This window comes from Eumetopias jubatus, unplaced genomic scaffold, assembly GCF_037043125.1.
Source record: "Eumetopias jubatus isolate StellerSeaLion01/CBP00866 unplaced genomic scaffold, mEumJub1_p1.0 scaffold_7, whole genome shotgun sequence".
Taxonomy (NCBI): Eukaryota; Metazoa; Chordata; class Mammalia; order Carnivora; family Otariidae; genus Eumetopias; species Eumetopias jubatus.
In genome coordinates this window covers 10,436,588-10,461,994 of record NW_028274813.1, presented here as the reverse complement: position 1 = coordinate 10,461,994, position 25,407 = coordinate 10,436,588, and the positions used below count along the sequence as shown (strand labels likewise).

General features: G+C 36.8%; 1 protein-coding gene across 2 annotated transcripts in view; it reads left to right on the top strand.

Moving 5' to 3' along the window:
• PPP4R4 (protein phosphatase 4 regulatory subunit 4) overlaps positions 1 to 25,407 on the top strand; it is a 103,884-nt gene that overhangs the window by 8,062 nt on the left and 70,415 nt on the right. The window lies entirely within an intron of this gene.

Sequence of the window (25,407 nt, the reverse complement as noted above, 5' to 3'; positions counted from 1 at the left end):
GGAGCAGAGCAAGAGGGAGAGAATCTTAAGCAGTCTTCGTGCCTAGCGTGGGGCTCAATCTCACGACCCTGAGATTATGACCTGAGTCGAAATCAAGAGCCGGATGCTTAACTGACTGAGCCACTTAGGTGCCCCAAAGTGGTACTTTCATAGGCATATTTTTTTTGTTTTTTAAAACAAGCTTTTTGAACATCTGCAGAAATGTGCACAAATCCTAAATATATAGCTTGTTGAATTTTCATGAGTGAACACACCCATGTAATCAGCACACAGATTAAGAAATAGAACACAATCTACTGTATTAGCCTAGTACCTCTCTTTTACCCTGTCCAGTTCCTCCACCATCCTGACTTTTAACATCATAGATTAGTTTGCCTGATTTTGAACTTTGTATAGCAGGAACCATGGAATGTACTGTTTTGTGCTTAGCTTTTACTGAACCTTTTCAAAAAGAGATTTGTCCATATTGTTGCATGGAGAAATAGATTGTTCACTTTCATTGCTGTGTAGTATTCCATTATAAGTCACAATTTAATTATCCATTTTACTGTTGATGGACATTTGGCTTGTTTCCAGTTTTTTGCTATTAATAATGCTGCTAGGAACATTCACATACAGGTCTTTTGGTGAATATGTATGCATATGTATGCATTTCTTTTAGTTATCTTCATAGAAGTAGAATTATTGGTCATTGGTATATGCACATGTCAAGCTTAAAAGATATGGCTAAACAATTTTCCACATTGTGCCAATTTAAACTTCTATCAGCAGTGTACGAGTGGTCTAACCCTTATTTTTAAGGAAAGAAAGTGACAAACTTTCTAGTATGTAAATTTCCTAGCATATTGATAATGAACTCCCTACTAATAGCCTGAAGAGGTTTCTGTTTTCCTGTGCCTGATTTACTTATACCATTGAACATTTTTCTTTTCCTACAAGAGTGTTCCCTATAAGAGTTCCCGTTTAAAAAAATGCCCAAATTATCATCCCCTGTGAAGGTGATGCTTGAATGACTTGAACTAGGGAGCGCCTCCATTTTCATGTTTTAGAATGGAGGGACTAGTGCTTCACGTATAAAGAGGAGTATATAATAGATTCCAGCTGTATATCTTACATTATTTCTTAGGCCAAATTACTTAAGTCCTTGGCAAACCTTGAATACCCTGTTTTGGAAAAGTACTAGGTCACTGACTGTAAGGGTTTTGGTGATTATTTCCACCTCCTTTTCCTCGCTTTTTGTCATGAGCGTTAACAATGGCATCAGCTTCTTTTTTCCTATTTACTGAAGCTTCAGAAGGCCCTCTCTGTGACATCAGTAGAAAGCAGAATGCTCTCATGGGATCTGTAGGAAAAGCTTAACAAAAGAGTAAACTATTTTCATCAATGTAAAAGTGACCCATATCATGTCATTGGAAAGATCTGGAGCTTACTAACATGATGCAATTATGAGAGATTTGGGCAGTTTTTATCTTGTTAAGTAAAGTCGGAGATACTAATAATGGAAAGGATTTGTAATGCAACTAATAGTTACTTCAGAATAAATCTTACGAGTTTAAGTTAAACAGTACAGAATATTTATTGAGTACCTGTATGTGTTAGGGATCACCTGGGGAACGAGTGACATTATACCAGCAGATACTTGTGTTCAAGGAAGTACTTAAGGAAGCAAAAGCATTTTTCTTAGAGCTCGGTAGAATAGAGTTCATCCCTGGTTAACAAGTATGTTGGGTGTTGAGAAGGCAGGACATTGTGTCAGAAATACTTTATATTAAGACAAACCCAGATTTATTCTTAGAGGCTGGGGCTCACTCATTTACTTACTGAGAGACCTTGGGTAAGTTGCTTAGCTTCTCTGAATTCAAGCCTCCTATTCTAAAATGACAATAATAATACCTATACTATAGGACTGTAAGATTGGAGGAGATGTATATAGAAGACATAGTGCTTGGTGCAGAGTTGTGTTTAGGAAAGGATAGTTGTTATTGGTCTTTTTATTTTTTATTTTTATTTTTTAAATTTAAATTCAATTAATTAACATATAATGTATTATTTGTTTCAGGGTTTATTGGTCCTTTTAATCACCTGTTTGCAATTCAGAACATATTTCATAGGTGTATATATAGAATGTATGGGAAAATTCCCATCCGGAAACTTCCTGTAGTTGTAAAGTTTTGTCTCCAGATGGTGCCCCTTTGCAATTAATCTTCCACTGTGACCCTAGGCAACCAGTGATCTGCTTTTTGTCACTATAGATTGGTTTTTCCTGTTTTAGAATGTAGACATATGTTTTCATATCTCTTGGATGAATGCCTAAAAATAGAATGCTGGGTTATGTGATGAATATATATGTTTTTCATTTTTTATAGTTTTATTGAGGTGTAATTGATAGTCAGTAAACTGCATTTAATTGTAGGATTTGATGAATTTTGACATGTATATATGAATTTTGACATAGACACACACACCCACACATCCTTAAAGCTATCATCACAAGATAATGAACATATCCATCACTCCCAAAAGTAACTTTGTGTCCCTTTTTAATATCCTCTCCCTTTCCTCTGATCTCCCATCTAGGCAACCACTGATCTAATTTCTGTCACTATAGATTAGTTTGCAATTTCTAGAATTTTATAGGAATGAATTGGAATATCTACTATTTTGTCTGGCATCTTTTACTCAACTTAATTATTATGAGGTTCATGTATAATGTTGCATGCATCAATAGTTTATTTCTGTTTGGTACTGATAATTATTCCATTTTAAGGATATAACATATTTTGCTTATCCATTTATCTGCTAATAGACATTTGGGTAATTTCCAGTTTTTGGCTACTACAGACTTAAGTGGCTATAAATATTCGTGTACAAATCTTTGGTGGACACGTTTTCTTCCTTCTCTGGTATACAACTAAGAGTGCAATGGCTGGGTCATGTAGTAGATGCATGTTTTTAAGAAACTGATAAACTGTTTCCTAAGTGAACTTGTAATTTTACATTTCCAGGCAGTGTATGAGAGCTTGAGTTGTTCCATATACTTGATATTTGGTATGATCAGCCTTTTTAGTTTTAAGCCATTTAATGGTGTTTCTAGTGGTCTAGTGTGATGGTGTCTCATTGTATTTGTAATTTGGATTTCCCAAATGATCAGTGGCCACTGAGCATCTTTACATGTGTTTATAAGTCAGCCATATTTCTTGTTTAGGGAAGTATCTGTTCAAAGCTTTTGCCCTTTGGTTGGATATATGTTTCGCAGATATTTTCTCCCAGTCTGTGGCTTTTTAATTTTTACAAAAGTATTTTTCAGAGAGCAAAGGGTATTTGCTTTGTTGTGGTCTAATTTTGATGAGGTCTAATTTATTGATTTTTTTCCGTTATAATTAGTACTTTTTGTGTTATATTTAAGAGATTTTTGTCAACTTCTAGGTCATTAAGATTTTTTCCTTTGTTTTCTTCTAGCAGTTTTAAGGTGTTAGCTCTTAATTTTAGGTTTCTGATCCATTTCCAGGCAAATTTTGCATATGGGGAAGGTAAGGTTTGAGGTTAATTTTTTTGCACATGGCTGTAACGTGCAATAGAAAGGGCCAATTTGCGAGTGTAAAAATCAGGGGACTTGGCGTTTATGTCTGTGATCACATTCAAGTCACTTAAGTTCTTCAGGCACCGTTCCCCCCCTCTTCCCTCTATATAGTACAATGGGTTGAGCCTGATAGAATTTAAGTTTCCATCTTGCTTCAGTGGGGTATCCTCAATTCTAAGATAAAAGAGAAGATGTTGAATCCCAGTTTATTATTTCATCCACTAGGTGGTGCTAATGGTCATCCTTGTATGGCCGAACGTCCTTGGAGAGGTGAAGAATTTCACAGCTTTTTAAAAAAGTGTCATTTGTAATGTAAATAGTCATAATTCAGGAAGTGCCTGGGTTTCATTAAGGATTGGATGCAATAACATTATGATTAAAGAAAAATACTTTCATTTTGCTGAACTAAAAAATATCAGAAAATATTTTTTTCTTTAAGGAGTTCTGCACATTGTAGATTTGGTTTAAATATGTTTTGGGCAGAATGAGAGTTATGTGGCTAGCATAAAAATATTTACATGTTCATGCATGAAAAATCAGACTGAGAAGTCTGACTGGCTTAGAATTGTCATATAAATTTTCTTGGTAATAAGTTTATAAAATGTATTTGCTTAGAAATTCTCTTGGTAATAAAATTAAACTATATTTGCTTGAAAAATAAGTAGTCTTGAAGAGGGAAAGGATTCACAAAAGTACAGCCTGGGCTTGTGAGGAGAGGACACCTCTCCTCGCAGCTCTGATAATGGTGGGGAGGAAGGGGGATGGTTTATACATCTGGCTGGTGTATATCTGTACCTCACATAATTTTCCAGTTATTTGGGGGATTTTCCCAGATATCTTTCTGTTATTGGTTCTAGTTTAATTCTGTAATGGTCACAGAACATACTTTACTTTGCTTGACCTCAGTGCTTTTAAATTTGCTGAGGTTTGTTTTATGGCCCAGAACATGGTTGATTTTGGTGAATATTCCATGTGTACTTGAAAAGCATTGTGCATTCTGTTGTTGGGTATAATGTTCTATAAATGTGAATTAGGTCATGTGGGTTGATGGTATTTCTCAGGTCTTCCATCTCTCTTATTTTCTATCTACTTATTCTACCAATTACAAAGACTGGAGTATTGAAGTCTCTATAAACACAGATTTGTCTACTTTCAAATCTGTCAGTTTTAATAGTAGTTCAGGTATTTTGATTTCTGTATTTAGGTACATACACAGTTAGGATTGTTATGTTTTCTTGGTGATTTAACTCCCTTATAGTTATGTAATATTTGTCTTTATCCCTAGAAATATTCTTTGTTTTGAAGGATACTTTATCTGATATTAATATACTCCAGCTTTCTTTTGGTCAGTGTTTACATAGTATATCTTTTTCTGACCTTTGCTTTTTTAAAATTTAATTTAATTTTTAAATTTTATTTATTTATTTGAGAGAGAGAGAGAGCCCAGAAGGAGAGGGAGAAGCAGATTCCCCGCTGAGCAGAGAGCCTGACACGGGGCACGATCCCAGGACCCTGAGATCGTGACCTGAGCTGAAGGCAGACGCTTAACTGACTGAGCCACCCAGACACCCCTGACCTTTTGCTTTTTTAAAAAAAGATAATTTTTGAGGGAATTATTTTAGGCTTCCAGAAAAATCACAAAAATAGTTCAGAGAGTTCCCGTATAACTTTCACCAGCTTTCTCTAAAGCTAATATCTTACATAACCTTGGTACTTTTGTCGAAACTAAGAAATTAACATTGGTACATGACTATTAACTGAACTATAGACTATTTGGATTTTATTAGTTTTTTTCACTAATGTTCTTTTCCTCCAGGATACCACATTGCATGTAGTTGCCATACCTCCTTAGTCTCCTCTTGGCTGCGATGCTTTTGTAGTCTTCCCTTGCCTTTCAAGATCTTGATAGTTTTGAAGAGTACTGGTAAGCTATTCTGTAGAATGACTCTCAAGTTGTATTTGTCTAATGTTTTTCTCTTTATTAGATTAGGGTTATGGGCTTTTGGGAAGAATCCACAGAGGTGAAATGCCTTTCTCATCCCATCATTTCAGGGGGTTACATGCTATCAGCACGATTTATCACTGGTGCTGATAATCTTGATTACTTGGTTAAAGTAGTATCTGCCAGGTTCCTCCCCTGTAGGAGTAGTGAGAGAGGACCTCCCTTGTTTCTGATCTTAGGGGGAAGGCATTCAGTCTCTCACCATTAAATATGATGTAAGTATTCCTAATTTGCTGACAGTTTTTATTATGAATGGGTGGTGAATCTTGTAAATATTATTTATCTGAATCTATTGATAGGGTGTATGGCTTTTCTAACTTAGTTTTTTTAATATGCTGAATTACATTGATCAATTTTCAAATGATGAACCAGCCTTGCATTCTTGGGATGAAATCTACTTGGTCATGATATATGAGCCTTTTTTCAGTGTTTCTGGGCTCTATTTGCTAGTATATTTTTGAGGATTTTTGCATCTAATGTGATGAAAGATATTGATCCTATAGTTTTCTTATATCTTTGCCCACTTTTGGTTTAGGAGGATGCTCATGAAATGACTTGGGAAGTGGTTTCCTATTTTCTGGAAGAGGTTGTGTAGAATTGGTATTATTTCTCCCTTAAATGTTTAGAAATTTTTTTTAGGTAATCTCTACCCCAACACGGGGCTTGAACTCATAACCCTGAGATTGAGAGTCACATGCTCCTTCGGCTGAGCCAGCCAGGTGCCCCATATTTCTTCCTTAAATGTTAGGTAGAATTCACCAATGAAACCATCTGGGCCTGGGATTATCTTTTTTGGAAGGTTTTTACCTAAACATTCAATTATGTAATAGATATAGGGCCCTGTGGGTTGTCTGTTTCTTTTTGAGTGGGTTTTGGTAGTTTTTCTCTTTCAAGTACTTGACTGTATTCCATCTAAGTTATTGAATTTATGGGCATTGAATTAGACTATGCTAGTATTCCCTTTTAATGTTTGTGGGATCTGTACTGATGTCCCCTCTTTGATGGCCGATACTGGTAATTTGTGTTTTCTCACTTTTTTTTCTTGTTTGCATTTGGGGTTTATCAATTTGTTGATCTTTTAAAAGAACCAGCTTTTGGTTTCATTTTCTTTAATGTTTTTCTGTATTGTAATGTTTTCTGTATTGATTTCATTGATTTTTATTCTGTATTTAGTATTTCCTTCATTCTGCTTGCTTTGCCTTTAGTTTTCCCTTCTTTAATTTCTTAAGGTGGAATCCTAGTTTATTGATTTTAGATCTTTTATTTTAGCACATGCATTTTAATGCTGTGTATTTCCCTCTAGGCACTGCTTTAACTGCATTCCACAAATTTTCATGTTTTGTGTCTTGTAATTTAGTTGAAATAAACATTCTTTCTGGGGCACCTGGGTGGCTCAGTTGGTTAAGCTTCCATGTTCGACTCTTGATTTCAGCTCAGGCCTTGATCTCAGGGTGCTGAGATCGAGGCCTGGCCTTGGGCTCTAAGCCCAGCCAGGAGTCTGCTTGAGATTCTCCCCTTCCGTTTGCTCCTCCCCCTCGTTCATGTGGGCATGTGCACACTCTCTCTCTTTAAATAAAAGCTTTTTTCTTTTTTTAAAAAAAACAACAACCAAACTTTCTTTCAAGACTTCTTTGACTCATGAGTCACTGAGAAGTGTATTGTTTAATTTCCAAATATTGGGGGATTTTCCAGGTATCTTTTTGTTACTGATTTCTTGTTTAGTTCCATTACAGTTTGAGAATGTACTTTCCCTGATTTCTGTGACTACCTCTTCCTTCCCCATAACTGCTTTGATTTCATTTCTTTCTATTCCCTTCTTTGTGTGGTGTGTACTCTACCCATCTTTGCTATTCATTAAACATACCAGGTATACATCCACCTCGGATTTTGCACTTGTGTTTCCTTCTTCTTTTAATATGTTTTCCTCAGATATCTGCATTGCTAGGTGTATTATTTCCTTCACATCTTTACTCATCTGTGAGTTGCTTGTTTATCTCAGATAAATGGCACCATCATCTACTTCATGGCACAGGTTAGAAACCTGTGAGTATTCTCAATCTTTCCTGTTCCTCATCTCTGATATTTAAACAGATTAAATCTTTCTTTTACAAAATAGGAATGTTCACAAGGTTTCTGTAGTTTCCTGATATAGGCATTAAAAATCTCCCACATTTCTTTATTCAGGATGGTTTGTAAATAGTGGATTAGCAGAAACCTGCTGAAGGGTCAGAATTCCAGTGTTTTATCATTTCTTTTGGTACCCTAGTGGGTAAATAGATGTGGCCTCTTTTTTTCTTCTTCAGGAAAAATTTTCTTAATATTCCAAAACAGCATGTATTTTATTAGCTCTAGTTTCTTATTTATTGTACAGGAATCTATATATGTTTATATATATATATTTACATATATATAATTAGTTGAGACTAATTTTGTCTTTTTTTTATTAGGCAGTGAGAGCTATAAAACTTGTGTTTTTCTTCTAATCCTTGTTGCTAAGAGACAGAGCACAGCCACTAACCAGCTGCGTGACCTTGGGAACATCATTTAGCATCTCTATTCTGTTAGTAAAGTGAGGGATATGTACTTAGTCATGCTGTTAAGACCCTTTCTTGCACTATGACTGTACACTTAATTCAGTGTTCACTGCAGTTATCAGCTTACTTTCATTTCTCTGTTCTTTCAAAAATATTTACTTATTTGTAGTTTAAAAAAAGCTCAGGATAGGGGCACCTGGGTGGCTCAGTCATTTAAGCGTCGGACTCTTGGTTTCAGCTCAGGTCATGATCTCAGGGTCCTCAGATGGAGCCCCCGCTTGGCACTCTGCACTGAGTGTGCTTGTCCCTCTCCCTCTGCTGCTCCCCCCCCCCAACTCTCTCTCTAAATCTTTAAAAAAACAAAAAAGCTCAGGGCATACAAATCAACTCTTGATTCTTTTGCCTCGTATTTGAAAAAAATATTAAAAGTGTTCAATATTTTGCATGATTAAGTGTGCGCTTCTCTAAATCCTTTTGTGCAGGTAAAGAGTTATAAATAAGAATAGAATGACTTGTTATTTCATCAAATCATTATTTTGTAGTAAAAATCATTACATATTCTGATTTAAAAAGTCCATTTACTGCTTAGTGTCTTTATGATTTCCACATAAGTAGCACATGGACCTAGTCTTATGGACAACATATTAAAATAATTTAGGTAAGATATGTATTATTTTTAACTCATAAATTTATTCATATGTGTCCATATTTACTCATTGAATTACATGTGGTATAATTAGCAATTATATTTCCTTAGTATTTTTCTTTTAAAATAATTAGAGGACTGGTGATTCATATATTGCTAGAAGGAATGATAGCAATGTCTAAAATAATTCTTTAAGGGGCAGCAGGGATAGAATTGACTTTGTTTCTCCTTTTTTTTTTTTAAGATTTCATTTATCTATTTGACAGACACAGAGAGAGAGGGAACACAAGCAGGGGGAGTGGGAGAGGGAGAAGCAGGCTTCCCGCTGAGCAGGGAGCCCGACGTGGGGCTCAATCCCAGGACCCTGGGATCATGACCTGAGCCGAAGGCAGGCGCTTAACCACTGAGCCACCCAGGCGCCCCTCTCTCTCTCTCTTTTTTTTTTAAAGATTTTTATTTATTTAGTTGATAGAGAGAGAGAGTGAGCACAAGTAGTGGGAGCAGGCAGAGGGAGAAGGGGAAGCAGGCTTCCCGCCGAGCAGGGAGCCTGATGCGGGGCTCGATTCCAGGACCCTGGGGTCATGACCTGAGCTGAAGGCAGAGGCTTAACGACAGAGCCACCCAGGTGCCCCTGACTTTGTTTCTCTTAAAGAAGAAAATATATGCATGAAATTAATTAGTTAATGAATTAAAATTTTTATTATTTATTTACTAATTTATTAATTTGAGAGAGAGAGAGCAAGCATGACTGGGGCAGAGGGAGAGGGAGAAGCAGACTCCCTGCTGAGTGGGGGTGGGGGCGGGGGGCGTGGGTCTCTGGGATTATGACCTGAGCCAAAGGCAGATGCTTAACTGATTGAGCCACCAGGTGCCCCAGTTAATTACAATTTTTAAAACATTTTATTTTTAAGTAATCTCTACACTCAAATGGGACTTGAATTATAATCCCAGGATTAAGAGTCACGTGTTCCACTGACTGAGCCAGCTGGGCCCCCCTGAAATTAATTTAATAGTTATTTTTGGAACTCATAAGAAATACTATAGGACCAGTAGTTTTGTTGTTTTATTTAAATTAGATTCTTGCTTTATGGAGATACTGTCCTGACCCTGACAGTAATTACTTGGTTGACTTGAACAACTTCCATAAGTCTTTATAGATGTTGGTTTCTTCATTGTCACAATGTGAGGAGGTGAATTATGGACTTAGAAATATGTTTTGGAGATGATCACTGCTTTAGGCCCTCTTCAACACACTCCGTTCTGTCCTATCATTAGCATTCGAGGAAAGTAGCCGTTTCAGGCAGATTTTGCATATTGATTTGGGGTTGACCAATGAGCTTTTACATTTTATGATTGATACGTTTGTGTTGCATTTCTTCTGATTTGGTACTTCATTTGCAGTAATATCAGTCAAGCAGACAGGAACCGCTGTATGTTGTTTGGGACTTTCTTTCTGGGTCAAATTCTCCACCCCTAGATTTCAGTGTATATCTCTCTGACATACTTTCCAAATTCGTGACTATAACCTTGAGTTTTTCTTGTGAACTTTGGGCCAGGTCTGCCTGCTGGGTGTCTCCACAGGATGTCTCTACCAGAATGCCTTCCTGGCTTTTCAAACTTAGTGTGCTGCAAGATGAATTCATCACTTTTTATCTAAATGTGCCTTCACTTGTCATTGGAGCCTGACCTTTCAAATCATCCTGGAGGGAAATCTGGGAATGATTTTGTACTTTTCCTTTTTCCCTCAGTAATTGGTTTTATATCAAGTCCTATTGATTTTATTTCTGCAAGAAGCCATTTCTTCTTTTTCCACTCTAATTCAGATACACAGAATGAGAGTGCTTTGTTTTTATTGTTTTCTTTCTACTTTCAGAGCACAGCGACTGGCAAATCATAAGTGTTCAGTACACCATTATGAAATGATTGCATGCATCCCATCTGGCGTGGAACCTTTGAACCCACTGTTCCTTCGACTCTCTCTTTTCACCTATTCCTACTCATTTTCAGGTCTCAACTCTTCAAGGAAGCCCTCCCTTGGCCTCTAAATTAAGTGATGTTCTCAAATGTACTGTTCCTTGATAGGTCTTTGCACACTTGAGATGATTTAATTGATTGTCATTTAATACTTGATTTCTCTGACTGTGAAGCTCTAACAAGGCAAGGGCTGTGTCTGCTCTACCCTCCCATGCCGGCCAGGGCTTAGTTCACTGCCCAGTCTATAAGAAGCACTTACTCAGTCCTTGCTGTCTGACAAGGTCTGTGGCTAGGCATAAAGCATCATTAGATTATGTTGGAGAATCCAGAACCAGTGCCTGGCACCAGCAGGTCCTGATTAAGTACTTCCTGACTAATTGAACATATCAGTCCTCCTGTGTTCTATAGGTTAAGCAATCAGGTCTCTTTCCCCTTCCTGTGAGAGCAATTTAGCACCTTTTCTTCCTGTAGCTACCAGGGATTTGGCCTGCTTTTATCTCTCTCTCTTTTTTTTTTTTTTTTTTTACTCTTCTATTTTCCCTCCTGGGTTCCTCTCTTACTGGATTGGCAGCTATGTAAACTGAATTTTTCCTAGCTATCCTTTCTCCCCCACTATGTCCTGATATGTCTAGATAGTCTTTAAAAGTAGTTTTTAAAAGATTTTTACTACTGTGTTAATGGAGACATGGAAAGATTGATTACAAAATTAATCAGAGAGACTACAGTGTTCTCAGAAATCTTCCAAGTTTGTATAGTTATTCCTGAACTTATATTTTGCATACCTTTCAACATTTCTGCTGTAGCTTATTTATGTAGGGCAGACCTTGGTAATCGTCCTTTTACTCTTTGCAAAATACTGTGGAGCAATGATTTTCCGTTTTTGTTTTTTTTTTTTTACCATGACATACAAGATTTTTAAATTGTGACCTGGCATGTACACACAAGTTTGCCTGTGTGTGTATTTATGTGTGTGTGTGTGTATATATATATACATATATTGTGTATATGTATGTAGATATATATAACTGAAACTAAATTTTAATAATAATTATCTTTCTATGTATAATAAAATAAAAACATATCAAAGTTAGCATCAAATAGTCTTGACATAGTTAATAATTGCCCCGTAATAATTTCATTCCACACCAGCACAAGTGAGGATAATAATGCTCATCTTGTAAGCTGCTGTGAGATTTGCTGTGGGGTATGAGGGGGAAAGGGAAGGTGAAAGTAATTCCAAGATACATACCTGGAGAGTCAGAGGTCGACCCTTGTTGGTAGACTGAAGGGGAAAGGAACTCACTAGTTGATATATGAAGTTGGAGAGCCACTCAAAAGGAAATGCTGTCTGTATAACTGAGTTGAGTCAAGAGAGGAGTTTGTTCATCACAATGAACATGTATATTCGGCATACTATGTTGATGTGGTACTGTGATAGTAAAAGATATAGAGTGGAAATTGTCAGCTAAAGAATTTATTGTAACATGAATATTACTAAATAACTCATGTGCAAATTTTCTCTTGCAGCATTATCAACTTAGAGACATTTTTAGGCTGACAGATTAGCCACTTCTTATGATGTGACGTTATCCTAGGTTAGGTATGGGCTTAGAAGTCATAGTTGGAATTCTTCCTGGCTCTAGTCTTTAGTAGTTGGTTGGCTTTGGGTAATTTGCATTGTATTTTTCTGGGCCTCAGTTTCCTCAATTGTAAAGTAAGGATAGAAATATATTGCTCATATATTGTGAAGATAAATGTGATTATGTGAAGTGTCTTGCCTGGCACATTGTAGATCCTTAGATGTTAATTGTTCTTTTACCCTTCCTTTGGTGCTATTCAAAAATATAATATGTTTCTCTATGATTCTAAGCATAATGACTAAGCAGGGTCGAATGTTTCCCTAACTGTATAAAGGTGGTACTTGGAAGATTTAACATTATTCCAGACTCGATTTTCTAGTACTAACATAGGAGAATATGCCACATTTGAAAGATGACTGCTATCGTGGATTGGTATTCTGCATCTTCTGCTTTAGATTCCTGAGTCATCTTTGTCTTAAAAGAAGGTTTTGTCTTTCTTGGAAGTTTAATTCTCTGAGCTAATCATTTAATTTATTTTGCTCCGTTCATTAAAACAAACTGTTTAATAATTTACTTTGAGTAAAGAAATAATTAAATGTCAACTACGTGAAGTTTACTTTCATTGCAAACTCAAAACAAGGCCTCTCCGGCATCTGCTTCATTGTTCTGCATTCAAACACAGTGTCGGCAGCTTCTGTGTTATATTTTTGAGTTTGAAATGAGAGCTGCTGGATTAGGATCACAGACGGTGTATACACAGATCATCTGAGATCCTACACGTAGTTTAACAGTAGCAAAGCTAGAGTTCTCAGATTAATTTCTCTGGTAGTGACTGACCATGTTATGTCATCCTTTTTGGGTGGTATCTGTTCCCTCCCCTCTCCCTTTCCCCAGTGGTTTAAAATTAAATAAACAGGCTGGCCAGCTAGGAAAAGAGATAAGACTTTTTGCTGTACAGTCAGAATTTTTAGTATGTACATCTGTCTTCCTCATTAGAGTTTGAGCTCTTCGAAGGTTGAAGCAAGGTACAAGGATAGAGAAAGGCAGTCTTGTCAGTCTCCAGATCTGTTCTGACATGTGGCTCTAGCCTTCTTTGTGGGAAGGGCATGGGTTTCATAAACTAGCACAGATAACCTCATGTTTGAAGACCCAAGATAATGTTTCTGAAAGTGCTTTGGGCAGTACGATATACTAAGAATTTCTGGTCCTTTTCTTGATTTACCACAAATTGATTATCATTTTGTTTCCCCCTGGCATCATTGAGGACCAGCTCTTTTTGAAATCATGTTTTTAAAAGCATTACACAGCATAGTTATACAGTTTTCTCTCATAATTCTCTATAGCTTAGGAGCAGGAGTGGGATGGAAAGCACAATTGGATGGGTTTAGTATTGGCTGGGTGCGAAGGTTGGAAGAGAGGCAGTGTCGTGCCTGGGTTTCGGGGTTATACAGTCTGAGTAACTCTGGGCATTAATCTTTCTAAGCCCTAGTTAACCTCATCTATAAAATGGAACTAATAAAAGTATCTACTCTACCTCATAAGATTGTGAGCATTAAATAATATGACTACAAGTAAGCTGCTCATTTAGCATAATGCCTGGCATGCAGTATATTAGATATTATTTTTGTTGTTGTTGTTGTCAAGGAGGAGGAGAATTGAAGAAGGAGGTGATTGGTGAGAGTGTGGTTGGAGGAACAGCCAGGCAGGTTCAGGCTGGTGAGAAAGAAGGAGGCACTAGGAGGAATATTAGAAACTGGAGAATAAGAAGGAATTGACAAGTTAGAAATGGGAGGAGGGTAAAAAAGATTGATTTAGTGATAGAGAAATAGAAATAGAAATATAAGAGTTTATGGCCAGTGAGTGAGATCCCAGAGTTTGAGCGTCTAGAGATAAGCATTTTCAGGTAAGGGTAAGATCCAGCATGTGACAGTGGTTGCTGATGTGGAGGCAACTTCAGTTTAAATCAACAAATATTTATGGAGCTTTTCTTGCATGTGAGAGATCGTGCTAAGCATTGGAGAATGTAAAATTTGGGCAAAACATCATTGGATTAGAGGCGTCAAGAGCTAGCTGTTTGCTGGTCATCTGAATGCGGAGGTTACCCATGACACTGGCAGGAGCTCGGGCGACAAGGAAGACCGAACCTTTATTACAGTGAGAACTGCTTGAGTGGATTGACTTGTTTTTCACTGGTTGATGATATTATTATAAATGGGTCTTTAAAATAGGTGCCTCTCCCAATGGGAATAAAATAATTAGTAACATTAATTTAGAATTTAGAAGATAGCTGTCCTAAATTCATTTATTTATCTTGTCTTTTTTTTCCTTCCTCTTTCCTTTTTAGCCACGAGTATACATATTAGATGATTAACCCAGTTCTTTTTAGTTTTAGAGGAATGGTTTGCTGAGTGGGCTTGTGTCCTTTTTCTTTCTCAGTGAGTATCCTGGAAAGGGACCATGTCCCAAAGAGTAGCACAACTGGGGCACAAAGGGACAATGCATTTTGTAGCCAGGATGATGGTCCCTTGTGCCTTTCAGTTGAAAGTTGTAGGTTTTGAACTCTAGGAAGCTTACTTTGTATTAAAAAAAAAAAAAAAGTATAACATTGAGTCATTTGTTTTAAAATTACATTTACTATATCAAATAACAATAAAGTGAATTTTATACTGTTACTATGTAACAGTATGACAGAATTTTATACTGCTATACTGTTACTATACGATACTATGCGGATCGTTTTTGGGTTCATTCCAATCAGTGATGCTTGCATAGATCCACACGTATTTGGTTTATTTACCAGACAGGAGATAGCAGCAGGGCCCACAGCACCCGGGAACTTTCCAGGCATGCAAGCGCAGTATCTCACTTTAATGTCTGGCCACGTCTACTCTTGTCAGTGTCTCTTTTGTCTGATGCACAGTCCCTTCCCACGCTCCTCTTCCTGCTTTTCTGTAATGAGCATTTGAGCAGACTACGTGTTATTCCACCTCTGCTAACTGTTCTTTGCCACATCACTTTGAACATTGTTATTGTGAAGAGGAACCCTGTTGCCAGGACTAACAGCAGGAGCGAACAACTGCATTCAACATCAGATGGACCTGCTTCATTTGGGCAAACTGCTACTGTGCACTTGGCTCATTTCACTCATGTAGTCCTAAAAATGTGAAGAATTTTGCAGTCTCCTCTTTTTTTTTTCTTTTAAATTCTTTATCATGGTAGCTCGCATGGTATTGTCTCCGGACCCACAGCATTAGGGTCACCTGGGAACTTGTTAGAAATCAGGTTTTCAGGCCTCACCAAGATCTCCTGAACCCGAATCTCTCCAAAGTAGGGCCTAGTTCTAACAGGTGCTCCCGGGTGATTCTGGTACATGGTAACGTTTGAGAACCACTGCTTTAGCATATTGTGGTTACCAACCTATAAAGGTTGGTACACTTCCTTCAAGTCTTTGACTTAACATATTTCTGCTAAGCTCAGTGTGTAAGTTGAAATTATCAAATTGCCATTATTGTAGGTCAACAGTTATCTAATATTGGCAAAGTCATATGGTTCAGCTAATAGCTACTTTGTGTAAATCATTGTGTAAACCAACCAAAATGTTCTTAGACATTTTTTGTTGAGTTGTTGATATTCTTAGCTGTGGACAGCAGTCCTGTGCATTGTAGGAGGTTGAGCAGCATCCCTGGATTCTACCTACTGGATTACAGTAGCATCTGAAGTTGTGATGATCAAAAATTTCTCCAGACTTTGTCATATGTGTCCTGGTGCTTGGTGGCTCAGGGATCACTCCCAATGAGAACGATTAGCTAACCCAGCTGCTTTCCCTTCTAAGCAATAATGCTCAACACATTACCTGTAAAATAAACATTTTTCTCCCTGAGTGGGAGAAGGGCCAGACATAAATTAACTCTAGAAATTAAATTTAGGGGCACCTGGGTGGCTCATTCGTTAAGCGTCTGCCTTCAGCTCAGGTCATCGTCTCAGGGTCCTGGGATCAAGCCCTGCATCAGGCTCCCTGCTCGCGGGAAGCCTGCTTCTCCCTCTCCCACTCCCTTTGCTTGTGTTCTCTCTCTCGTTGTGTCTCTGTCAAATAAATAAATAAAATTAAAAAGAAATTAAATTTAGATTTTGTGTTTGATAGAGATTATGGTGATTATAATTTAAGTTCACTTTCTTTGTATGTTTCTTCATGTCCTGTTTATGGTAAGCAATAGTACCTGTAGACTATTATTTGGTTTTCTAATATCTTACTGCTGTCAAAATCTAATGGCATTCTGATTTTCTCAGTAATTTGCTGATTTTGCCAAAGGATTGTCTTTTTCTGTAAAGTCAAGTATATCTCAGTGTTGGTTATGCTAGATTGGTTTTCTCAGGTATATGGTGTGCTCTTTTAAATCTTTTTTTTTTTTAATTTAAAGGAAGTTTTCATTTTATAACTTTTTCTTTTTTAAACACTTCCCTTGCTTTGGATTTTTTTCTTTGAGGACTCCTATTAGAAGTAGGAGCTGGTCTTTATTGCTTATCTTTTATATCACTTTCTCTCAGATGTTTTTTACTATCTCCCAAATCTTTTAAATCTTGTTTATTTAAAAATTATCTTTCTTTTCACCTTTTCTTTTTCTTTCTTTCTTTTTTTTGGTTCACCTTTTATTTTTCTTAAGGCATTATCTATTGCATTCATTCACCTTTGTGTTCTTTCTAGTTTAGCATTTTTTGAAATATTTTCTTCATTTCTTTCCTGAATTCTGTCATTTTATTTCTGAGTTTTCATAGTTATCATTGATGGTTTTTTTCCCGATATCTTTTTTTTCTCTCTCCCTTTCTTTCTTTCTTTCTTTCTTTCTTTCTTTCTTTCTTTCTCTCTCTCTCTCTCTCTCTCTCTCTCTCTTTTGCTTGTGGAGAAATAGTAATTATAGTTAGCTGTTTTGTGGGCATGTCTGTCTTTCATTGTCTTTAGGGCTATTAGTCCACTCTTTATTCTCTTTTTCTTTTGGTAGCTATATATGGAATTACATCATGATCCTTCTATGTTTCCCCTTTTTACGTGAAACTAGTTTCATAAACCCTAGAAGGCAGTGTGGTTCGTGGTAGCTTTTCTAATTTCAGGATTCTAGAGCTCCCTCTTATTTTTTTACCTCATGTTTAAAATAGGATGCTTTACTTTCTGAGGTTTCTGGGCTCTATTTCCCTACATTTATTTGGATCTTGTCTTCCCTTTGTGGTCTTTTGTTCCTGTCCTCTTCAGTTCAGATTCAGTTTCTTAGAATTTTTCTTCAGTGTTCTTTGTTCTACACGTTTTGAGAATTCATAGGGATAAGACTAGTTTAGCTCCTTGAGATATTATTATGGACACATTGAACTCATCAGGTATTGGAGTGCACAAAAGCATTTATAGTTTTAGCTGCTGTCCGTACATGCAGGATCTTGGGTTTATGTGGGAAATTGGTTATGTTGTCGTTGTAGTGCATGAGTTTTTTATTTTACTCTTGCTCTGTTTTTATGGGGAATTCAGGAAATTTCAAAAACTACATGTCTACTGTTGCCGCCTTCCTAGGTACCCTTCTATCAGTCTTTTTGTATTTATATACTTTATTTTGTATGTATTTATTGAGGTGTTACTGGCATACAAAGAACCTGCACATATTTAAAATGCAGTCTCATGAGTTTGACATATGTATATGGCCATGAAATCCTCACCATGATCAAGATAATAAACCTGTCACCGCTGCAGCTTTTCTCATGCCCCTTTGCAATCCTAACTTCATTTTTTTCTCATTCTCTAGGCAACAGCTGATCTGCTTACTGTCACTATAGTTTAATGTGCATTCCCGGTAATTTTAGATGAATGAAATCATACAGTAGTATGGCTTCTTTCGTTCAGCATAATTACTTTGCAATTCACCCATGTTGTTGTGTGTATCAATAGTTCATTTCTTTTTATTGTTAATAGTATTCTGCTGTGTATAAATATATCAGAATTTGGTTTATCTACCCACCTGTTAGTGAACATTTGGGTTGTTTCAGTTTTTGTTTATTACAAAGCTGTGATAAGTATTTGTGTTCAGGTGTTTCTGTAAACATGTGCGTTTGTTTCTTTTGAGGAAATAAGAGTGGAATGTCTAGGTTGTTTGGTAGGTGTATGTGTAAGTTTTTAAGCGATTGTCAAACTTTTTCAAAGTATTGTACCGTTTTCCATTTCCATCAGCAGTATGTGAGAGTACTTCGTCATCCTTGCCAACATTTGGTATGTTCAGTCTTTATGAATTTAGTCATTCTAGTAGATGTGTAGTATCTTATTGTGGTTATAATTTGAATTTACCTAGTGAGTAATTTTGTTGAGCATCTTTTTCATGTGTTTGCCATTTGCATCTATTCTTTGGTGAAGTTTTAAAATCTTCTGTCCATTTTTTTTTTTTTTTGGATGTTCTTATCATTTAGTTTGAGTGCTTTGTATGTTCTAGATACAAGTTGTATGTTGAATATATATCTTGCAAATATTTTATGCCAGTCTGTGGCTTGCCTTTTTGTTTTTGTAGCAGTGCCTTTGGAAAGTAAATTTTTTGAATTAAAAAAAATGTTTTTAACTCTAGTTAACATGTAATGTAATAGTGGTTGTAGGAGCAGAATTTAGTGATTCATCACTTGCATATAACACCCAGTGCTCATCACAACAAGTACCCTCCTTAATACCCAGCAAATGTTTTTAATTTTGATGAAGTTCTTTTTGTTATATTTTTTCTTTTATAATTTATGTCTTTTCTGTCCTATGTAAGAAATATTTGTCAAACCCAAGGTCACTAAGATTTTTTGCTAAGTTTTCCTCTGGAAGTTTTATAGTATTGGCTCTTACATTCAAGCCTATAATCTACTTTGAGTTAATTTTTTGTATATATGGCTTCAGGTTGGGGAAAGATTCATTATGTTTTACATATGGCTATCCATTTGTTTCAGCCCCATTTGTTGACAAGATGATCATTTCCTCATTGAATTATCTTGTCACCTGTGTCAAAAATCAATCATGTATTTATGTTTGAGTGTGTTTCCTGGACATTTGATTCTTTTTCATTGATCTACAGGACTATCTTTATGTTGGTGTCACACTGTCTTTTTTATTATAGCTTTATAATAAGTTGTGAAATAAGTAATATTTGCTCTACTAAACCTTGTTTGTATTCAAATTTGTTTTGGCTATTCGAGATCTTTTGCATTTCCATGTAAGTGTTATTTTTGCTGTAGACAATAATGTCTGTGACTAAAGCCAATTTGACTCTTTCCTTTGCAATCCATAAGCCTTTAATTTCTTTTTATTGTTTATTGTCCTGGCACAAACCAAGCCTCCAACACAATGTTGAATAGAAGTGGTAATAGTGAACATCTTTGTCTTGTTCCTTTTTTTTTTTTTTTAAAGATTTTATTTATTTATTTGACAGAGAGAGAGAGAGAGAGAGAGAGGTAGTGAGAGCAGGAACACAAGCAGGGGGAGTGGGAGAGGGAGAAGCAGGCTTCCCGCGGAGCAGGGAGCCCGATGTGGGACTCGGTCCCAGGACCCTGGGATCATGACCTGAGCCGAAGGCAGACGCTTAACGACTGAGCCACCCAGGCGCCCTTGTCTTGTTCCTGATTAGGGAGAAAGCATTCATTCTTTTACCATTAAATATGAAGAAAGCTGTGTTTTTCATAGATGCCCTTTATCTGAAGGGCATTCTTTATCTAGGAATTTTTGGTTTGCTGATAGTTTTAAATCATGAATGAATGCTAAATTTGTCAGATTTCTACATCTACTGAGATGCACATATGTGTTTTTAAAGAATTCTCTCATTGATTTTTTTAAATTAAACTTTTTATTTTGAGATAATTATAGATTCACATACAGGAGTAAATAATACAGAGATACCCATATACACACTTCACCTAGTTTCCTCCTATAGTAACATCTTGAAAAACTATAGTACAACACAACCAGGATATTGATATTGATATGATCAGAATAGGTAAGATTTCTGTCACTGTCTAGTTACGTTCATTTCCCTCCCTATACCCATCTTTAACAAATCCTGAAAACCACTAATCTGGTTCTCCATTTGTATAATTTTTGTCTTTTCAAGAATTCTAGTTCCTTTGCCTTTCCCTATAAATTTTAGAAAAATATTGTCTGTGTCTCCCAAAAATCTTGTTTAGAGTTTTGATATGAATTGTGCTCTCTACTTTTGTATTTCATTTTTTCAAGCGGTATTGTATTTGTAATTTCAGTGTGCATGTATTGAATTTGGTCAAATGTTTTTTTCTTCGGGCGCCTGGGTGGCTCAGTTGGTTAGGCGACTGCCTTCGGCTCAGGTCATGATCCTGGAGTCCCAGGATCGAGTCCCACATCGGGCTCTTTGCTCGGCAGGAAGTCTGCTTCTCCCTCTGATCCTCCCCCCTCATGTGCTCTCTCTCTCTCTCTCTCTCTATCTCAAATAAATAAAATCTTTAAAAAAATGTTTTTTTCTTCACTGATTGATATGATCATGGATATTTTTCTTCTTTAACCTGTTAATATGGATTACACTGATGGTGAAAAATGAACCAACGTTGCATCCCTGGAGTAAACCCCATTTGGTCATGGTATATAACTTTTCCTTTTACATATCACTGTATTTTACTTGTTAATATTTTGTTAAGAATTTTTGCATCTGAAAAAAAAAGAATTTTTGCATCTGTATTTATGAAGGTTATTGTTCTGAAGTTTTTCTTTTTGGTCTCTGCCTGGTTTTGTATTTCTGTAATATTAGCTTCATAAAGTAATTTAGGAAATATTCTCTTCTTCTGTTTTCTGAAACAGATTGTGTAGAATGGTGTTACTTCTTCCTTAGATGTTTGGTAGAATTCTCCAGTGAAATTATCTGGACTTGGAGATTTCTTTAAGGAGTTTTGACATAAGAATTCAGTGTCCTTAATGGTTGTAGGACTATTCAAATGATCTATTTTGAATCGGGTTAGTTATGATGGTTTGTGTTTTTTTTTTTTTTTTGAGGAAATGGTCTATTTGGTTTAAGTTCTCAAATTTATATATGTCAAATTATTTATAGTATTCTCTTATTATCCTTTTGGTGTCTGTAGGGTTTGTAGTGATATGCTGTTTCAATCCTGATGTTGATAATTTGTGTCTTCTTTCATTCTTAATTTACCAGTCTTACTAGAAGGTAGTTTTATTGATCCTTTATTTATTTCTTTTTTGGGGGGGGCAGAGAGAGAATGAATGGGCGGGGGAGAGGGAGAGAGAGAATCTTAAGCCCGGCATGGAGCCTGATGCAGGGCTCAATCTCGTGTACTTGATCTTAGCCAAAAGGCCAAGAAGTGACAGGGCTTGATCTCATGACCCTGAGATCATGACCTGAGCCAAAATCAAGAGTCTGTTGCTTAACTGAATGAGCCACCCAGGTGCCCTAATTTTATTGATCCTTTAAAAGAATGAGGTTTTTTTAAAAATTTATTTTCTATATCATTTTCTGTATTTATGTCATTACTTTCTTCTGTTTACTATTTCCTTCCGTTTTTATTGTGATTCCTTTGTTCTTCTAGGTTCTCATAGTAGAAAGATTATTATTTTAGATTTTTCCTCTTTTCTAATGTATGCATTTTATTTAGTGTTATAAATTTCCCTCTCTGCACTGCTTTCACTGTGTCCCACAAATTTTGATATGTTGTACTTTCATTTTCATTCAGGTGGATGTATTTTTTTATTTTCCTGGGACTCCTCCTTTGACCCATGCATCATGTAGAAGTGTGTTAGTCACCAAGAACTTTTGAATTTTAAATTATCTATTATTGATTTCTAGTTTGATTCCATTGTGATCAGAGGAAACAATGTATGGTTTCAATTATTTTTACGATTTTATTTTATTTGAGAGAGAGATAGACAGAGAGCATGAGCAGGGGGAGGAGCGAAGGGAGAGGGAGAAGTGGACTCCCCTCTGAGTAGGGAGCCCCCCGTCACTGCTACCGGGCTGGATCCTAGGACCCTGAGATCGTGACCTGAGCCGAAGGCAGACACTTAACCAGCTGAGCCACCCAAGTGCCCTTGATTTCAAGCTTTAAATATTTGTTGAGGATTGTGTTATGGCTCAGGATGTGGTCTTTTTAGACATACATCCTTTGGGCACTTGAATATGTAATCTGTTGTTGGACAGAGTGTACTATAAATAACAGTTGGATCTTGTTGGCTGATGCTGTTGTTGAGTTCTCCTATGTCCTTGATAAATTTTCTGTCTCCTTGTTCCGTTGTTGAAAGAGGGTTGTGGAAATGTCCATGTACGTGTGTAATGTGTCTATTTCTCTTTTCAGTTGTGTAGGCTTTTGTTTCACATACTTTGCAGTTCTATTTGGTGTATACACGTTTAGGATTGCCGTGTCTTCCTGGCGGGTGGTCTCTATTATCATGATATAATGTTAATGTTTCTGGTGATTTTTTCCTCGAGGTTTACTTTATCTGGTACTAATCTAGCCTCTCCTGCTTTCTTCTGATTCCTGTTTCTGTCCTTTATTTTCAACATGCTGCTATTGCTCTATTTGAGATTAGTTTCTTTTTTTTTTTTTTTACCTTTTTTTAAAAATTTTTTTATTCTTATGTTAATCACCATATATTACATAATTTGTTTTGGTGTACTGTTCCATGATTCATTGTTTGTTCATAACACCCAGTGCTCCATGCAGAATGTGCCCTCCTCAATACCCATCACCAGGCTAACCCATCCCCCCACCCTCCTCCCCTCCAGAAACCTCAGTTTGTTTTTCAGAGTCCATCATTGAGATTAGTTTCTTGTAGGCTCCATTTAGTTGAGTCATATTTTTAAATCCACTCTGCCATTTCCTGTCCTTTAATTGATGAATTTAGACTATTTATATTTTATGTAATTATTGATATTTTGGGCTTAAATCTGCCATTTATTTATTTATTTATTTATAAAGATTTTATTTATTTATTTGACAGAGACACAGCAAGAGAGGGAACAGAAGCAGGGGCAGAGGGAGAGGGAGAAGCAGCCTTCCCGCTGAGCAGGGAGCCTGATGCGGGGCTCGATCCCAGGCCCCTGGGATCATGACCTGAGCGGAAGGCAGACGCTTAATGACTGAGCCACCCAGGCACCCCTGTTTTCTGTTTGTTTTTATGTTTCCTCAGTGCAATGTTCGGTCTTCAGATCTATTAGATTTTTTTTTTTAAGATTTTTATTTATTTATTTGTCAGAGAGAGAGAGAGAGAGAGAGCACAAGCCGGGGGGAGTGGCAGGCAGAAGGAGAAGCAGGCTCCCCGCTGAGTAGGGAGCCCAACATGGGATTGGATTCCAGGAGCCTGGGATCCTGACCTAAGCCAAAAAAAGGCAGCCGCTTAACTGACTGAGCCACCCAGGCATCCCACATCTATTAGATGCCTGATACCATATTGTTTTTTGCCTAATTGCAAAATTAGTGAATAAAATTCACCAGTGTTCTGTTCAATATTAAATATTCCTGGCATCAGTTCATCTAATGAATCATCCATTCATCCATCCTTTCAGGACACACTGAACCTCTGCTTTGGGCCAGAAATTGTCTTATAAAACATTACTTTCTCAGATATTTCTCCTCTCTTCCAGTTCTTTAGTGGTGTGTTTCTTGTGGCTGCCGTGGGAAATCACCACTACCTGGATGGCCTAAAAACAAAAATTTATTCTCTCACTGTTTTGGAATTTATTCTTTTACTTGTTCTGAAATCAGTATCACCAAGTGGAAATGAAGGTGTTAGCAGGACTCTAGGGGACTCTGTTCTTTGCCTCTTCCAGCTTCTGGTGGTGGTTGGCATTCCCTGGCTAGTGGCAGCATTGTTCCCATCTCTGCTCTGTGATCAGATTCCCTTTTTCTGTTTGGTTTGTCTTCTTCTCTGAGTGTCTCTTTTATTTATTTATTTATTTATTTATTTTTATTTTCATTTTTAAAAAAAGATTTTATTTATTTATTTTTTATTATTAAAGATAATAAAGATTTTATTTATTTGACAGAGAGAGACACAGCGAGAGAGGGAACACAAGCAGGGGGAGTGGGAGAGGGAGAAGCAGGCTTCCCGCTGAGCAGGGAGCCCGATGTGGGGCTCGATCCCAGGACCCTGGGATCATGACCTGAGCCGAAGGCAGACGCTTAACGACTGAGCCACCCAGGCGCCCCTCTGAGTGTCTCTTTTAAAGACACTTGTTATTGGGCTTATAGCCTGCTTGGATAATCCAGGATGATTTCTTGGTCTCAAGATCCTTTGTCAAATTAAGATAACATTCCCAGGTTCCGGGATTAGGATGCAGACATATCTTATGGAGGGCCATTATTTGACCCACTAGTAGTACAGATGATCCTTGAACAACATGGGTTTGAACTGCACGGGTTGGCTTATATGCAAATTTTTTTCAGTAAATACATTACAGTACTGTACATGTATTTTACTCTTACGAATTTATTCATAACATTTTATTTTCTCTAGCTTTATTTGTAAGATTACAGTAGGATACATATACAAAATATGTATCAATTAACTGTTTATGTTATCAGTTAGGCTTCCGATCAACAGTAGTTATGTTCTGGGGGAGCTGAAAGTTACATGCAGATTTTTGACTGGGTAGGGGGATGGCTCCCCAACCCCATGTTGTTCAAGGGTCACCTATAGTATATGCAACTCTAATTTCCCTTTTTTGATCTTCTTGCCATCTTGGCATGGGTCCCTTCTTTCACTCTCTTCTCATTTCCTTTTTGGAAGGAAAGCACGTTGTCTTTTCGAGTATTCACTTTGAGAGCGTCAAGGATGTGAAACGATTGTACTGACCTATATTTCACTGCCATATTGCAACAGGGGAAAAGGCTTTCTTCACAACGGGGCAACTCCATTTAGAATCAGGATGTGATTCTTGTTAACAGAACTTATTAAACTCTGAGGCCAATAAATGTAATACCTTAAGAAGTTCTTTAAGAGACCATGTTAAGGTCTTATGTACAGATAATCACAAAAGTTCTATTTGAAGTGATAAGTAAAAATAATTTTAATTAAAATAAATACTATGGTGTCGGCAATTAACATTTAAATTGGTATCAGT